Source organism: Aquarana catesbeiana, linkage group LG02 (assembly GCF_042186555.1).
Source record: "Aquarana catesbeiana isolate 2022-GZ linkage group LG02, ASM4218655v1, whole genome shotgun sequence".
NCBI lineage: Eukaryota > Metazoa > Chordata > Amphibia > Anura > Ranidae > Aquarana > Aquarana catesbeiana.
Genome location: NC_133325.1, coordinates 196,923,080 through 196,942,294, shown reverse-complemented (window position 1 = coordinate 196,942,294; position 19,215 = coordinate 196,923,080). Strand labels below are relative to the sequence as shown.

The following is a 19,215-nucleotide window of genomic DNA, read 5'->3' as shown; positions in this document are numbered from 1 at the left end:
ACGCGCCACACGAATTTAGCGCGAACGGCCCATAACGTTCGCAATTCGGCGAACGATCGAACAGCCGATGTTCGAGACGAACATGGGTTCGACTCGAACACGAAGCTCATCCCTATTCATAGCACACCTCCCAACATTTTGCAATGGGAATGAGGGACACCTACTAGCAAACGTATGTAGGCATAGGACTCATCTGTAGAACTACAAGAGCCAGCATGCCTTGTTGGCTACACAATGGCATTGCATCATCCAGCATGGTCTGGGGTCCCTGATACTAGTAACACCAGGAGACACGTTCTCTGTAGAACTACAAGAGCCAGCATTCACCGGGGTACTTGGTAAACATTGCCACATTTACAGATATCTAGTCTATAGAACTAAAGAGCCGGCATGATCTAGGGTTCTTGGTATAAGAGACAGCATCCAAAGAAAACTAGTCTATACAACTACAAGAGCCAGAATGCATTAGGGTACTTGCTATAATTAGAGCATTTACAGATAACTAGGCTGAAGAACCACAAGAGCCAGCACGCCTTGTTTGCTATATAATGACATTGCATCACTCGGCATGGTCTGGGGTGCCTGATACTAGTGACACCAGGAGATTAGTGGTCTGTAGAACTACAAGATCCAGCATGCACTGGAGTACTTGGTACAAACTAGGGTGACGAACTACAAGAGCCAGCATGCCTTGTTTGCTATATGACATTGTATTACCCAGCATGGTCTATGGTCCCTGGTACAGGTGACAGCAGGAGATAAATGGGATAAAGAACTGCAAGAGCCAGCATGCACTGGGGTACCTGGGAGAAGTGGTGGCATGTGATAAACAATCAACAGAATAAGAAGAACCAGCAATCACTGGGGTACCTAATGCAAGTTACAGCATTTACAGATACGTTGGCTAAAGAACTACAAGAGCCAGCCCGCCCTGCTTGCTATACACAAACATTGCATCATACAACGTGGTCTAGGGTCCTTGGTGACAGCAGAAGATAAGTGGTCTGTAGAACTACAAGAGGCAGCATGCTGTGGGGTACGACCATGCTGGATGATGCAATGCCATTATGTAGCAAACAAGGCATGCTGGCTCTTGTAGTTCTACAGATCACATATGCTGAATGGTGCAATGTCTTTATATAGCAAACAACCCATCCTGGCTCTTGTAGTTCTTCAGCCTTGTTATCTGTAAATGCTGCAATCATACCAACATACCAAGTACCCCGGTGAATGCTGGCTCTTGTAGTTCTATAGACTAGATATCTGTAAATGTGGAAATGTTTACCAAGTACCCCGGTGAATGCTGGCTCTTGTAGTTCTACAGACGTGTCTCCTGGTGTTACTAGTATCAGGGACCCCAGATCATTCTGGATGATGAAATGTCATTATATAGCAAACAAGGCATTTTGGCTCTTGTAGTTCCTCAGCCTAGTTATCTGTAAATGCTGCAGTCATACCAAGTCCCTCAGTGCATGCTGGGTCTTGTAGTTCTAGAGACCACTTATCTCCTGGTATCACTAGTATCAGGGACCCTAGACCATGCTGGGTGATGCAATGTCATTATATAGCAAACAAGTCATGCTGGTTCTTGTAGTTCTACAAACCACTTACTGTATCTAATGGTGTCTATGCTGGATGAAATGCCATTTTAGTATAAAAACAAGCAAGGCATGCTGGCTCTTGTGGTTCCTCAGTAAATTTGTTTACACCCAGGGCAGGCACAAATAATAAAGCCATGGGCATAAATATAACAATCTCAGGCAAACATCTCAGAGTAACCCCTTAATAAATCACCTTGGAATTATATGGCATTAACAATAAAAAAAAACAAGTATCTAGGCAGGTTAATCAGCATGACATGTTTTCCTCACTCACTTCTTTGCTTTGCTTTCCCACATACTGGAAGGAGGATCTAAACCATCACTAATACGAAGGGGAGTGGTCACTTGTTGCTCCACGGGGGTTGGCTGTGGCTGATCTCCTCCTGCTGTGTTCAGTGGAGAGGGGAGGGGTTTCCAATCCCTGCAGCACTGAAGAGAGAAGCAGATTGGCTGCCCTCTCCTCTCCACTGAACACAAGGGGAAACAATACTCCTGGCAAAGGCAGCGGCCATCTTTGTGTAGCCCGCTGCCGTTTTTAGGCCAAAACATTCCCGATTTTCCTGGGACAAAAACAAAATCCCTGGGGGAAAAAAAAAAAAAAATCGGGGACAAGCTGAAATCTGGACGAGGGTCCAAAAATCGTGATTGTCCCTGGAAAATCGGGATTGTTGGCAAGTATGAAATGGTGTCCGCTCCATTGTTACACACTGAGACTTCTTTCAATAAAGCCAACAGACTTGTTGCCCATCTGTCCCAGTCTATTTTCTCTGTGCTCCCATCAGAGGTACTACGCAGTACCGCTCCAACTGCCAAAGGAGACACAGGACAGAGTGGCTCCACAGCAGGCACATTGCACATATCACTTTTGTTTAAATCAAAACATTTTTAAAACACAGCAGGCTGCAATACCATAACTTCACCACCTTGCTCGGGTGGGGCTTCATTAAACTCATGAAGACTTTTGCTGTCAGCAGCGACAGACCGCAGTAACCCATTATCACCACAGGTAATTTCAGACATTTTAGTTTTACCATTTGACACATTATCACCAAGGTCAAGTACCCTCTTATCCATCAGAGTGGCACCACAGTTGTCCCGGGCAACCTCTTGCTCCAACACACAGAGCTCTCTTGAGGTTTCTATGGACACCTCTGCAGCCTTATATACTATTGCTAAAGGGAATAGCCCTACCTCATTAAGCATCACATTATCACCATTAGTTAACTCAATCCCAGTATGAACATACTCCTCAGTAAGTTTCACATCATCAAATTCAATTTTAACACTTGCCTCCCCACTGGTCAGGGCACTGCAGTGAGGCAAGTCCTTTTCTGCACCAATAGTGGATCTCCCCTCTGGGATCACTTCCACTTCAGTGTGAGCAATCCCACAGTCAGTCTTTCCCATGACTTCAACAGCAACAGTCTTACCCATTCGAGTAACAGGTCTTGCCATGTTTATTTGAGTATGTTGACTTTCTTGTACTGCACTTCTACTGGCCAACTCCCTCTGGTGGCGAGGGGATGAAACTACAGCAGGCACAACAGGAATTTCCTCTCTGTTGCCAGGGGTGACTGCAAACATTTTAATACAGGAATCCAGGCTTGCAGGCGAAGAGTTAAGCCCAGCAACAATATCAGCAGCCATATTCCACAATCTGGTACGAGAAAAAATCCCATGCCCCAGTTGACCACATTCCAGGCATGATACTTGGTGACTTTCTCCTGTTGCTAAGGGAGATGGCACTCTCCCAACATGCAGGATCTCACTGGAATCTCTATGAGGATGATGAGCCACCTCTTTCTTGTAGCTCCTCATTCCCATTGGCACATTTTCTCTAGTTGCTAACGGAAACTGTGCTTTCCCAGCTGCACTTTGCTGGCTCTCCCAAACACGTAGACTTCTCTTTCTATGAAGCGGTGTCACTTTAAACTTACCACGATCCTCTATAGGCAATATCTGTCTTGCAGTTCTCCGACCTGACATCATAGGGGTTGCTATGGGCAACTGCACTCCTTTCAAACTTCTGGTAAGCCTGTTGCTCACTCCTAGCACTCAAAGCAGGCTTCTCAAACATAGATGCAGACCTTTGCTTTGCTAGGAAGCTTTGCACTGGAGCCTGGGACAAAGAGTACTTGGAGACTGCATGCCCCCACTCACTGCACCGCAAACAGCGCACTTGGTTCCATGTCTTGTCAGGGCTTCCCACACTGCTTTCAAGCTTAGGCCTCTGCACCTTGATAGCTGACCTACTTGCACCAGCATTGCCAGGGGCAACAACACCCCTCCCCTAGATATGAGCATCCAGCCGCTCTCTCCTTACACTAAGGGTTGGGTTGCTTTCCTCTTTAACCTGGTTCAGTGCTGCCAGGTGCCGCTTGCACCAATCCACTGCAGACTCAGAATTTGGTGGATTCTCTATACTCGCAGTCACCTGTGCACTTATTGCACCAGTGTTGCTAGGGGTAACAACAGCCCTCCTTCTCCTTGGCAAACTCTGTTTAGGGCATGGGGCTCGTTCAGGTGGTAACAACCCCTCTAGTCACAGAGCCCTATCTATCATCTCAGCCATCCTTGCTTCTTTTAGGAGCTTTGACCGCCCCATACTCAGTCACTCCAGGATAACTGCACAGTTCAGCAACAAATTGGAGCACTGTCTCTTTAAGGCTAGTTATCTTTCTCTTGCAGGTTCTCCTCACCTGCACACACAAATTATGCAGTCTCATGCATCAAAACACAGTTCACATAACAGATGAACTTACTTGATTGTAGGGATCTCAGATTGTGCCCACATTCTCCACCATGTGTAAAGGACCAGCGTCAAATGTAGAGCTTTAAGGACACCGCCACTGGCTGGTTCTTCTTTTTAAGGGCTTTGTTTGCCCATTTTTATTAAAAGCAAGTTCAGAAGACAAACATAGGTGTAGCGCTTACCCCTGAAGGAGCGGCTGATTAATTATTACATCCGTAATTCACATTTACCACCTGACCCATCGCAGCCCATACAATCAGAAACAGTCCATATTGCATTTTGCTCTTGCTTTTATTTAAGTAACATAAACTTGGATAGGAGAAGGGTTCTCTGAGATGCTCTTTTGGTGCTTTGTAATTTTTTCCTTTGCCTCTCATGCAAAGACCTAGAATCATTGCGGATAATATGAAATCACTCTATGTGATTTCTTCATCAGGGAAGATGGAAGGAGATTTGATAGAGAATAATTGATAATGAGTCACTCTGAATAACTTCATCTGCAGAACTTTTCAAGGAGAGTCTGTATCTCTATGTGTGTACTAGTAGCTTTACCGCCACCTCTTTACCACTACTTCCCATCTGCATGGTACTCCCAAGTTGAGCCAAAGAAAAGTCACTCTGAATAACTTTTCCTGCTTGACTGATTGGAATCCCGGGGCTTTGCTGAACCCAAAGTCACAGGCCATCACCACCTGTCTCACTGACTTGCGTACCAACATCCCTCAGCCTCTGGTAGCACCCTACCCTTGGGTTTTCACTCAAGTGATCAATAGTCCATGCCACTCATACGATCGATCGCCCAGTTTCCTTCCGCTTAGTTGCTACTTCTTCTGCAATGATTCTTTCATCCCTTTCCTCTTTTCTGGCACGCTCCCTTCCCCGCAGGGGCGGCCAACGACACCAGCGACTACATGCTGTACGGTGTCATCTACTCCTCTATGGGTGCCGGTTCCCCACCCTCCTCGCAGGGGGGGCTCCATTGGCTCCCCAGAGGGGGAACCTCTCCCCTCCTGGAACCAGGCTGGGCTTCTCTCCAAACTTGAACTCCTCACTCACCATGTGAACCGGCTTTTTATATGAGAGTCCCGCCTCCTGCCAAACAAATTAATGATTGGCCAGAACTCGCACACAAACTACCTGTCACTCAGATCCCAAATAAACAAACAGGCCTGCTATATGGTACAAGCCTGCCTAAATTTACCTGAAATTGTAAGCTAACAAAGAGGTCACCTACATAAAAGTAGGTGCCCACTACATAGGTTTCCCTCGCAGGGTTTTCAGCATCCCTTTTCCCATCAACAAAATGACATTCGGCCTACTTGGCTCTCACTTGCAGCACTGCTGCTCTGGCCTTACACGCCAGGCCCTTATCTGTCTCATACAGACTGTTTCACCGACCAACTTGGTGCACACAGCTAGCAGCCTCTTGCTGCACTGGCTCCCCCATGGAGCCCTCCTGACTCCTGGTACGCAGACTTCCTATCTGCTGGGTGGAGCCCAGAACCATGGTCAGGTTGTTACTAAAAGCCCAGCACACACTTGACCAATTAATATGCTGGCTATTCTTAAAATCAGGACCCAGGACTAGGGATTTCATCCCACCCGGATCTCTCAGAAATCCACGAGTTCCAGGTCCCAAAGCAATAAGGAAACTGAAAGGCCAGTTTCCTCTTCATGTTACAAGCTCCCTGGAGCCCCTCAAGCCGTCCAGTTGACAAGTTCTGGGTCACAACCTCCTTCTACACCATGGCAGGGCAATGCTCTGCCATAATATATTATACACACTACAGTATATCTCAAACATGATTAAACAACAGTCACTAAGATGTACGAAGATCTGCTAGATTCTGTTTAAGTTTATATCATATGGGTGCTTTAAAGCACGTTATCTTTTTAACCTAAAATCAGGATTGTTTTCAAACTCTTTTACTCTATTTGTAAAAGTGGCCAGGGGGACCCTGGTTAATGACGTTCTTCATATGGTCATGACCATATTCGGTGAAATTGCATTAAGCATAATTTACTGTCACAATCACTGGATTTACAATCCACCCGATTTGTTGACATTCAGCAGCCAGTCAGGTTGTCGTCATTTGCAGTGAGAGACAATCCTTGACATTGGTTGGCATATTGGGGTTGATTTATTAAAACTGGAGAGTGCAAAATCTGGTGTGGCTGTGCATAGAAACCAATCAGCTTCTAGTTTTTTTTTTGGTCAAAGCTTAAATGAACAAGCTAAAGTTAGAAGCTGATTGGCTACCATGCGCTGCTGCACCAGATTGTGCACTTTCCAGGTTTAGTATGTGTCAGCAGGTCATCATTCATTGTGATTGCTGGATCTACACCACTGGATGACATGATTGATGATGGATTTACACCATGGAACATTTTTTTATTTTTAAAATAAAATACAATGCTGTCTATGTGTTTATTTACATCATACATTTTTTGGGCATGAATGAGTAAGGAGGGCTACTAAGTACCCCTTACTCATTCACATTGGTTAGAGGCATCCTTATTCTGAAGGTGGCTTCCATATTACAAGAAAACGAGCAGGGCCCTCTGACTCCTATTGTACCAAATTGTAATGTAACTGTAATGTCTGCCCTCATGTTGTAAAGAGCTGCACAAACTGTTGGCGCTATATAAAACCTGTATAGTAATAACCCCCTGTATCTGCTGCTGCAAAAAAGCTGGAATAGCAGACATGGCTCAAGATTGCTCTGATAGCACACAAACACACCATACAGAAAACCATAAAGCAGATCCAACACACTGGACACCTAATGATGTCAAAGCAGATATTGACTTTTACTGGCCAAAGCAAAAAACACATTAAAATGCAATAAAATCATGCATCATGCGCCTAAAAACATATTAAAAACACAGGAAAATTCAGAGTTAAAAAGGTGTGAACCTAGCCTAATCTAGAACACATACATTGTTTCTTGGTCGAAAATAGGGGAGACTCTGCATTCACAGGAACCCAGGCAATTGACTAAGAGCATCAATGTTTAATTAAGTTAAAGACACTAAAGCCACGGACAAATGTTGGATAGCAGGTTTTAAAACTTTCCGCAGACAAATGTCTGTTGATGGATTTTCCGAGTGCGTGCACACAAGTCCGTCGGACAAAAGCCCGAAGTACAAAGACGCATGCTCGGAAGCAAGGACGAGTCAGAAGCGGTCGATCTTGTAAACTAGCGCTCGTAATGGAGAATGAACATACGTGACGTGGCAAATTATGAAATCTAGAAATGCAGCGCACATTCTCTTCTTCTTTAATGGGATAATAATGAAGCTGCTTTGCTGGTGATACTGATGGAGTTATTGCAAACAAATTTTCAAAGGCTTTTTTTTTTCTAGTGATATCAAGAATGATATTATGCTTTTTTTTTTTTTTTTTTTTTATTGGGCAAGTTATTTTTTTAAATGTAACTGCCTACTCCCAATCTATAATTTGAAGTAAAACACATAGCCAAGTATTATTCTACACAATTTCTTTTATTGTGCATTAAAAAAAGAAAACAAATAAAATTAGACATGCTATATGCCAATAGAACGTAAACAAAAAGTGAATTCTATACATCCAAAAATATAGAAAATATAACAAATCAAATCATTATTCAACCAAAAAATATTTTCAAAGCAATAACTCCAAGGCCAATAATAAATAGCACGTTATCTCCTCCGATTCTGCAACATGTCTGGTTGACGAATGGCCGTTCAGAAACTAACTGAAAAGCACAAAATGAAAAGCGCGAATTGAAAAGCGCGAACTGAAAAGCGCGAATCAACACTCACCAAACTTCTACTAAAGAGCTGAAAAACCACATAGTACATCAGAACGTTTGTGTTTGTTGGTCGACAATTCCTTGCCGTTTGCATGCAAAAAAGTGTGGGACAATGCCCCTTGGACAAAAGGCCACGGTTTTGTTGGCCAACAATCCGATCGTGTGTACGAGGCTTAAATATGAATTTGGCATGCATTCTCATTTAGGTCATATTTGTTCATGTTCTTATTCATACACTATTTGCTTTCTTTGTATTCTGTTTAATCCTAGAGTATTTGCAAGCAGCATTGCTAGCTGTGATTAACCCTTGATCTGGCGACAGGAATATTCTTTTCACTCACCAGGACAAGGTTTAACTAGTCCTTTTACAAAGGAAAGCTAGGTGCTTTTTATGTATTGAGCTCTAGCTATATTAGCTGAAAATTCCAGCATGGCTTAACAGCTCAGGTTGTTTTCCTCTGGATAGATGTGAACATGGATTGCTGCACCATTTTATTCATAGTTACAGCTGAGGTTCATTCTAGCTTAACCGCTTCAGCCCCGGAAGATTTGGTTGCTGAATGACCAGGCCATTTTTTGCAATTCGGCACTGTGTCGCTTTAACTGACAATTGCGCGGTCATGCGACGCTGCACCCAAACAAAATTGAGGCCACTTTTTTCTCACAAATAGAGCTTTCTTTTGGTGGTATTTGATCACCTCTGCGGTTTTTATTTTTTGCACTATAAACAAAAGAAGAGCGACAATTTTGAAAAAAAACACAATATCTTTTACTTTTTGCTATAATAAATATCCCACATTTTTTTTTTATCAAGAAACAAATTTTTTCCTCAGTTTGGCCGATATCTATTCTTCTACATATTTTTGGTAAAAAAAAAAAAAAAAAAAAAAAAAATCACAATAAGCGTATATTGATTGGTTTGCACAAAAGTTATATTGTCTACAAAATAGGGGATAGATTTATGGCATTTTTATTATTATTTTTTCTTTTTTACTAGTAATGGCGGCGAGCTGCCATTTTTATCGGGACTGCTACATTATGGCGGACAGATCGGACACATTTTTGGGACCATTGACAATTATACAGCGATCAGTGCTATAAAAATGCACTGATTACTGTGTAAATGTCACTGACAGGGAAGGGGTCACGAGCGATCGCGGGAGCCCGATGGTCATCGCGCCTGCTGGGCACGCATTGCGGGCACACATGCGCCCCTAGTGGCCAAAAGGCGAAGCGACGTAAGAAAACGTTGTTTCGCCCAGCCGTGCCATTCTGCTGCAGTAAAACTGCGGCGGCTGGTCAGCAAGTGGTTAAACTGATGCCATACGTCCCTAGAGCAGGCATGGAAGGCTGGCATTTTTGGCCACTTGCCTTTAAGGCTGGGTTCACATTTATGTGATTTGGATGAGGGTTTCCCTGCATCCAATTCACATAGCAGGAGATTGTGACCGGCTCTCTAAGGAGCCGGTTCACACATCTCTGCAGCTGCTCCGGTGCAAATTGCAAAGGAGCCCTGTGCATCTTCTGGTCTGAATTAAGAATTCAAAATTCGGGCTGAAATCAGACCTGAAACGGTGAATGGAGACGCACCGGACTCCTGCTGTGAGCTACTGCGTTCTCAAGTGTGAACCCAGCCTAAAGGCTTATATACATTTTTGGTAATCTGCGTTTATATTCCCATGTCCTGCAAACTGAAAATTGACTGACCGCTTATATACATTTTTGGTAAATCTGTTTGTCACCGCTGTCTCAACTACATCTGTAGCCATGCTCACATTATTTCAATGTTTATTTAGCCATTAAGTCTTACCTAAATTATGGGTTTCCTTATCTTTACAATTTTGGCCTTTTAGTCCCCTTGCAGTTTGATTGCGGTGTGAAAGTTATGCCCTGCTTGCTGTGTTCCTAATATCCCCTCCTAATTGATTAATTGCCAGATTCCATCCACACCCAACACAGTATATAACAAGGCCTTCTTTACGGGGGAACATACAGGGGGTTCTTCCAAAGAAGTGGGGCTCTGAAAATAAGTGGCACTTCTGCTCTTGCACTTCAGCAATTTGCACAAAGCTAACCATAGCAGATTGCAGGTGATCTCATTTTCATATTATCTCACCTTCTCTGAAACATGCTCTCTTTACCTCTCCTCCTCTTCACAATTGCAGCCTCTCTCCTCAAGCTCTCTTTTCTACATCCCTCTGCTCCACCACACAATCTGTACATATCACCCTCACTTCTCCACTCCCCCTACTACTGCACTCATCACCTCTTTCTAACTCTAAGCCCACTTGCTAACATACCCCCCAGGATACTAAAGCATGTCCCCTCATACAAATCATATTCTCATATTACCTCCCTCACTCTTCTGCTTCTCCTAATCGCTGGAGACATTTCCCCAAACCCTGGGCCTCCCTTATTTAACTGTGCCCAACACACCCATCACCATCACCATCACCCTACACCCTCTGGCAGTAGTCGAAATCTACACAATTTAGTCTCCATTCCTCTTCTTCCCAACGCCAGCCTCCCTCTCTCCTGTGCCCTCTGGAACGCCCGCTCTGTCTGCAACAAACTCACTGCTGTTCATGACCTCCTTGTCACTAATTCCTTTAATCTACTTGCTCTCACCAAAACCTGGCTCCACGAATATGACACCCCTTCTCCTGCTTCCCTCTCCCAGGGTGGCCTTCACTGGACTCACTCCCCTAGGCCTAATGGACGCAAGGGAGGTGGAGTGGGATTCCTCCTATCCCCCCAGAGCACCTTCCAGGTTATTCACCCTCCTCCCTCTTTTTCCCTCTCATCATTCGAAGCCCACTGTATACGTCTATTCTCTCCTACTTCCCTAAGAATTGCTGTTATCTACCAGCCCCCTGGACCATTATCGACTTTCCTTGATGAGTTTTCTGCCTGGCTACCCTACTTTCTCTCTTCGGATATTCCCACAATCCTTCTCAGTGATTTCAACATCCCTGCTAATACAAACACTCCTGCTACTTCTAAACTTCTTAGTCTAACCTCTTCATTTGACCTGAAGCAATGGGTACAGGCTTCTACTCACTCTGATGGCAACACCCTTGACCTTGTATTCTCCTACCTATGCACTCCGTGCAACTTCTCAAACAATCCTTTTCCTCTTTCCGACCACCACCTTATTAGTTTCTCTCGCCCCCTGTCTTCCACCACCTTTCCCTCCAATCGCCTAATCATCACCCGTAGAAGCTTTCGCAACTTCAACTCCTGTCTCCTCTATTCTGCTACTGACCACCTCTATGACAAAATCTCTCCCCTGTCCTGCCCCAACCAAGCCATGTCCATCTACAATAAATCTCTGTCCTCCACCCTGGACAAGCTCGCTCCCCTCACTACACGCAGAATCAGGCCTCGACCCCTACAACCCTGGCAAACAGATGACACTAAAATTCTCAAAAAACGTAGTCGCGCTCTTGAGCGTCTGTGGCACAAGACTAAGTCTCTCAAAGACTTCAACCAATACAAATCTGCCCTCCAAATATACTATTCTTTCCTCCACACTGCCAAGCAAACCTATTTTACAACTCTTATTAACACTTTCTCATCCAATCCCCGTAAACTCTTCTCTACCTTCAACTCTCTACTTTGTCCTCCACCGCCTCCACCCACTGACTTACTCACTGCCCAGGAAATCGCTAATCACTTCAAAAACAAGATTGATACAATCCGTGATGAAATCTCCATTCTACAGGTATCTCCCCCAGCTAAGACCCCATGTCAACAGGTACAACTGACACTCCCCCTATTCAAATCTACTACTACAGATGAAGTTGCTAAACTCCTTTCTATTGCCCACCTAACCACCTGTCCCCTGGACCCTATTCCCTCTCAAATGCTACGGTCACCCTCTGACCCCATCCTACACTCTCTAACCCACATCTTCAATCTCTCCCTCACCTCTGGCATCTTCCCCGATGCTCTAAAACATGCACTGGTCACCCCCTTACTCAAAAAGCCGTCCTTGGACCCCACCAATCTTAACAACCTACGCCCAATCTCCTTGCTCCCCTTTTCCTCTAAACTCCTTGAACACCTGGTTTACAACCGAGTGACCACCTCATTAAAAACAACCTTCTTGATCCCCTTCAATCTGGATTTCGCCCTCAACAGTCCACAGAAACTGCTCTTTTAAAACTCACAAATGACCTACTAACTGCAAAAACCAACGGACACTATTCTGTACTCCTACTTCTGGATCTTTCAGCTGCCTTTGACACGGTTCACCACCCCCTCCTCCTCAAAAAAACTTTACTTCCTCGGTCTCCGTGACTGTGCTCTTCAGTGGCTCTCATCCTACCTATCCCAACGCACCTTCAGTGTCACTTACAATTCTACTTTCTCCACTCCTCTTCCCTTCTCTGTCGGGGTCCCCCAAGGTTCTGTTCTTGGACCTCTTTTATTTTCAATCTACACCTCTTCCCTGGGTCAGCTGATAGCCTCTCAAGGCTTTCAATATCATTTCTATGCTGATGACACACAAATCTATCTCTCCACACCTCAACTCACTCCATCAGTCTCCTCACGCATCACTAACTTACTAACCGACATATCTGTATGGATGTCACACCACTTCCTCAAACTCAACTTGTCCAAAACCGAGCTTATAATATTTCCTCCCCCACGTTCCTCTTCCCCCGACTTCTCTGTCAAAAGCAACGGCAAAACCATCCACCCGTCCCCACATGTCAGGGTACTAGGTGTTATCCTGGATTCTGAACTCTCCTTTCAGCCCCACATCCAATCACTTTCCAAAGCTTGCCGCCTCAACCTCCGCAACATCTCTAAACTACGTCCCTTTCTAACCAATGAAACCACAAAGCTCCTGATTCACTCCCTGGTTATCTCTCGCCTTGACTACTGCAACTCACTCCTCATTGGCTTACCTTTAAACAGACTATCCCCCCCTTCAGTCCATCATGAATGCTGCTGCCAGACTCATCCACCTTACAAACCGCTCAGTGTCCGCTACCCCTCTCTGCCAATCCCTCTATTGGCTACCACTCGCCCAACGAATTAAATTCAAAATACTAACAATAAGTTACAAAGCCATCCACAACTCTGCCCCCAGCTACATCACTAACCTAGTCTCAAAATACCAACCTAATCGCCATCTCCGTTCCTCCCAAGACCTCCTGCTCTCTAGCTTCCTCATCACCTCCTCCCATATCCGCCTCCAGGACTTCTCCCGAGCCTCGCCCATCCTCTGGAATTCCCTACCCCAATCTGTCAGACTGTCTCCAACTTTATCCACTTTTAGGCGATCCCTGAAAACTTTCCTCTTCAGAGAAGCCTATCCTGCCTCCATCTAACAACTGCACTATTTTCTCCATTAGCTCATCCCCCACAGCTATTACCCTTTGTATAACTTGACCCTCCCTCCTAGATTGTAAGCTCTAACGAGCAGGGCCCTCTGATTCCTCCTGTATTGAATTGTATTGCACTTGTACTGTCTGCCCTAATGTTGTAAAGCGCTGCGTAAACTGTCGGCGCTATATAAATCCTGTATAATAATACAAATAATAATAATAATAAAGGCTAACTACACCTTTACACAGGTTACAACCCTCCTCCCGAGAGAAAAGAAAAAAATGTCAATGAAGACTTATGGGATGTATGACAGCATTCTGGCCTAGGCCAGAAACCAGGAAACAACTGAAGAATATGTTAAAAAAAAACAAAAAAAAACAAAAGAACATTTAATATATCACCATATCTGTTAACTAATGCTGTCAGCATAAAGATTAAAAAAAGTTATTGTTGGTTGAGAAAGTTTAGTTCCTCTTTAACCTTTGTAGATGATCTCACAAAAACTAAAATTCCTATTGCAGGGGGATATCTTATATCTTAGTGCAGACTTCTGGGAAAATCAGTGGAGTTACCCTTAATGCAGACAAAGATCATATGTATCAGTAGCATAATAACAGTGAAATAGTACAAAGATCAATCTGTAGTAGGCAACTTTAAAACTACAGCTCTTGTAGGATGTTCCCGGTCTGCAGGCATCAGGACCTACCAAAATGAGTCCAAGGATAGAAAACCGGTAAACTGGCGACAGAGTCATGGGCTGCCACTGATGAGAAACAAAGGCTGGAGCTACTGTAGCTTAAATGGCTGAAAACATTAATGCTGGTTCTGATAGAAATATGTCATAACACACAGTGCGTTGCAATTTGTTGTGTATGGGGCTGTGCAGCCACAGATGGTCTGGGTGCCCAGGCTGACCCGTGTCCTCAGCCAAAAGCATCTACGATAGGCATGTGAGCATCATAACTGGACCACAGAGCAATGAAACAAGGTGGCCTGGTTTGATGAACTATTTTACATCATATAGATGGCTGGTTGCATGTGTATTGTTTACCTGCAGAACAGATGGCATCAGGATGCACTATGGGAAGAAGGCAAGCTGGCTGAGGCAGATACTACAGCATACCTTCAGAGGTCTAGTGGCGCCCATGCCTTGATGGGTCAGGGCTGATTTAAAGGCAAAAGAGGGAGCTACTCAATATTAGGTAGGTGGTCAGGGCCGGATTAACATAAGGGCTATTGGAGCTGCAGCTCCAGGCCCATTCCTTAAGATAGGCCCAGCCCAGCGCTGTGAGTCAACAATGCTGCCCAGCCCTGCTTTGTGCAGTGTACACATGACTGATGTGTAAATCACGGTGACATGGATATGCAAATTATTAGAGCTTTCATAGGTATGTCAAACTCTGGAGCCCTCGTCCACCATCACCTTTGCTGAATGCTGCTGTAATTGGGGTTGTACAACAAAACCTGCCTGCCACAATCACTGAGCCTGCTATCAGCCTGTACTGCAAAGGTGGGCAAATGATATGGGGGGGGGGGGGGGTGTCCAGAGGTAAGCAGAGAAGGGATTACAGTTTGGAGGGCAAACATGACCAAAGAGGGGGTGTGCAGGGGGGCTGGGATGCAAAGATAAGCAGAGGTAAGTGGATTTAGGCAGAGATGAGGGGGTGCAGGGGACAGTGCAGAGGTTAGCAGGGGGATTTAGAATGCACATGTGTACTGAGAGGAGGTCGAAAAAGATGCAGCGAGGCAGGGAAGGGTCTTTCATAGTAAATGCCCCTGTTACATGGTTAGTAAGTGTAAGGCTCCATTCACATCATGCAGATGTGACAGAGCACGCACATTCCCATGCATTGCGTGTAGGGCAGCCCCTCCTACCCTTAGCCCTTGTTCACATTGAGCTTTGAAATCGTGTGACTTCATCTGAAATTGCAGGATTTCAAAGCCGCCTGTCAGTGCGACTTGAAAGAAATCTGTAGATGTCTAATGAAGTCACACCTGAAATTGGAAAAGTAGTGCATGTGTATTGTCGGGAATGGCACCGCTCTGATTAGAGCGGTGCCATTGCTGGCAATAGGCTCCGACTTGTCGTGCTATTTGACCTGTCAAATCGCATGACGAAATGCTGCAATGTGAACGAGGGCTCAGTGCAGTGTGGCTCCACCCACAATTCGCCATGGTGCACTATGCATGCCACATTACTACCCTACTAAGATTACCCAAAGGCACCTATTCTCTCTCATCCCCCCCCCCACCCTTCTTTCTCTCACTCCCCCTCTCTATTTAATTTAATTTGTTTTAACAAAAATTGTTCGCATTTTCATTTTATTTATCTCCATAAAAAGGCCCACCAAAATCCTCAGCACCAGGCCCATGATGTTCTGTGACCAACCGCAGGGCCGCATTAAATTAGAGATGGGCGTGTTCGAAATCCCACATGCCCGATCCCGCCAGGAAGCTGACACTACACATGGCTAATCACAGGCAGTGAGACATTTCCTGATCCGTGCAGCTGCAAATTGAGAATCGCCTCACTGCTTGTGATTAGCGCTGTGCAGTGTTGGCTTCCTGGTGGGATCAGGCACGTAGGATTTCGAACACGCCCGAGTCCATCTCTAGTCATAATGTTATGGCTGATTGCAAATTAAAAAAAAAAAAAAAAACACAGCGTAACAGCGTCAAAACTCAACAGCATGAAATAGGCCAGAAAACAGTAAACATAGACTGACAAAAAAGTTTCAACATTCACAGTACAAACAGGATAAAATGTAACAGTTATAAAAGCATCCAATATAACTAAAAGGGGGCACCAGGCAAAACACAAACTTTAACAACATATAAGCCGTAAAAATAACTTCTTACCTGTTCTGCGTTTTGTAATTGCCGGAGAGGATGTTTGGCAAGTTTTTTTTTTGGCTTGCTGCTAGTTTAATGACAAAGTACGTGAAAAGTCAAAGTGGATGCATCCACAATCGATGGCAGTGATTAAAAAGGAACAGCGGGGGACTAGAGGTGATCAAAGACTGAAGTTTAATCAAGGCTCTCAACAACTTTTTTTTTTCCTTACTAAAGTTCTCCTTTAAATGTCTCTGAAATTAGTGCTCACAAAAGGAAGGCTGGAAAAGGCTGTGAGCAACACTGCTGATATACAAACAAGCTGCTTCCACATTACTGATTCTATCATTAAGCTACAAGTGGTCTGATTTATTTTGTGTCTTTGTTGGAAAGAGAACAGTAAATCACTGCACCTGACCCAGTTCTCTGCAGGCCTGAAGTGTTCTGGAACCCGCCTTCCCTCTCTGTCTGTGGAAGTTGTTGGCCCGTCTATTGTCTCCGCATGTCCTCACCTCCTGTCTTGTGTTGTATGTTCTGTCTCTAAGGCAACAGTCACTCATGTTAGTGCAGTTTCTTTGTATAGCCAAGCTGTCTGTCTTTCCAGAAGATTGGCAAATGTTTTTTTTTTTTTTTTCTATCAAGCAGCTTGGATTCACAAATATGCAATCCCATTTAGTGAAACAGATTTTGTTTTGTAATTCTTTTGTGAAGTAATAAAGTCATTAAGGCTCGGTTCACACTGATGCGAGTTCATGACGAATGCGATGCGTCAAAAACACTTTAAATTTGCATGTCATCCCTAAAGTCATTGTTTTCACATATTGGAGTCACCACTATTCACTGATTTATTTACTGTTTACTTTTTTTATTCATTTATTTTAAGTCACGTATGATTTTCAAGTATCACTATCTGGGTTGGAATACATATTGTGTTTTTTTAATTTTGTTACACTTTGTGAGATTATTTCAATAATTTTTTAAATTGTGGTTTTCCACAATCCTAAATGTATTTGTTAGCGCGGTTCTGTTGATTATCTAATTTGGCTAAAGAATATGGTTGCGATCCACCCAGGAGCCTGGACCCGCACCTGGCTCAGCCTGAGTCAGCCACTCCAGCCCCCTCCACAGCCCAGAACTCCAGTGAGCGTGGGGGGTTTGGGGGGGGACGAGCAGACAGCAGTGACTGACAGTCACCGACTCTCTGCTCTCATGAGAACTGAGCAATCAGCGGTGTTTGATCGCTCAGTTCTCAGACTTGTGGCCCGTAAACACGATCCAAAAATAGGACGAAAAATACCGCTTTTGACAATAATCGGATCGTTAGTACAATGCTTTCGAGATCCGTTCACGACAATTCAGCCGATATTATCTGATCGGACGTGCACGAAAATTTTTCTCGTACGATACCAGATCGGGCGATTTTCGTTTAATCAGTACAGTTGTCGTCTTAAAATACAATACAAATACACTACAACACATGACATCACTTCTGATTTTTTAATTCTGTCGTACGAGAATTTTCGTAACTTTAGTAAACTCTTCAGGTTCGAGATACTACTAGCATGCAAAAAAAAACGGATGTTCTGTCGTCTGATTTTCAGATCGTGTGTACAGGGCATTAGAGCTGTCAAGGGACAGATGTAGCATCAGACCTAGGTAAGTATGATTAAAAAAAAAAACCTTAAGGCGGAGCAGACCCGAGAACGGAGCGATCAGTGGTGTACAGCTGGCAGTGGGGGTGTAGATCAATGCTGCAGACATCTAGGTGAGTATGTATCTACTATTATTTGGGTTTCCCATAGTTCTCCTTTAACCACCAGAAGGTTTTACCCCCTTCATGACCAAATCATTTTTTGCTACCTTAGCTGGCAATTGCAAGGTCATTCAACACTGTATATATATGACATTTGTATCCTTGTTTTTCTCACATATAGAACCATCTTTTGGTGATATTTGATCACCAGTGGGTTTAAAAAAAAATCATTTTCATGAACAAAAAAAGACAGAAAATTCCCCTGTCAGAACACAACAGCTCAGCACAGGAAGATTGCTGTACTAACATCACTGTATCCGCATGAGCCGACGCCATCGGCCCATGCGCACTGAAGAAACGGTTTGCTCATGCCGTTCCTTCAGTAGTTGTGCCGTGACCGGCAGCTCCCGCATGCATGCGTGGGAGTGACGTCATCGCGGCTCCGGCCAATCACAGCGCCGGAACCTGCGAAACCCAATCGAAACTTGAATCAGATGGGCTACAGCAACCGAAGACCACACCGGGTTCCACTCCTGTCAGCTAAGACCAGGAAACGGAGGCTACAATTCGCACAGGCTCACCAAAATTAAACAATAGAAGATTGTAAAAACATTGCCTGGTCTGATGAGTCTCAATTTCAGCTGCAACAGTCAGATGGTAGGGTCAGAATTTGGTGTAAACAACATGAATGCATGGATCCATCCTGCCTTGTACCAATGGTTCAGGTTGATGGAGGTGTAATGATGTGGGGATATTTTCTTGGCACACTTTGAGCCCCTTAGTACCAATTGAGCATCGTTTAAATGTCACGGCCTACCTGAGTATTGTTGCTGACCATGTCCATCCCTTTATGACTGCAGTCTATCATCTTCTGCTGCCTATGGTATGTGTGTGATGGAAAAATCTGGACAGCCGCACTCCGGATTGGAAAAGTGAAAAATAAAATCCTCTTTATTGAAAAAGTAATAACATGATTAAAATCCGTACATGGCTTTGTTGGGATGATACAGCATAACCGCTAACGCGTTTCACGCTCCCATAGAGCGCTTACTCATAGCTGGTTTGTACAAAAGTGATCGCGACTTATATACACATAATTTGTCTACCACATGACTACATATTGATTATCTGATTCTAAACAGC

The 19,215-nt window shown here is 44.3% G+C and overlaps 1 protein-coding gene across 2 annotated transcripts in view; it reads right to left on the bottom strand.

The window, feature by feature from the left end:
- Positions 1-17,629, bottom strand: part of ERICH6B (glutamate rich 6B) — a 277,532-nt gene extending 259,903 nt beyond the window's left edge. Inside the window, exon 1 of one of the 2 annotated variants that reach the window (XM_073614158.1) lies at positions 16,347-17,629. The gene's annotated coding sequence lies outside the window, so the exon portion shown is untranslated. Of the gene's footprint in view, positions 1-4,363; positions 4,530-16,346 lie in introns of those variants that run through there. The other variant, XM_073614159.1, reaches the window with a different exon arrangement.
- Positions 17,630-19,215: the final 1,586 nt, after the last annotated feature.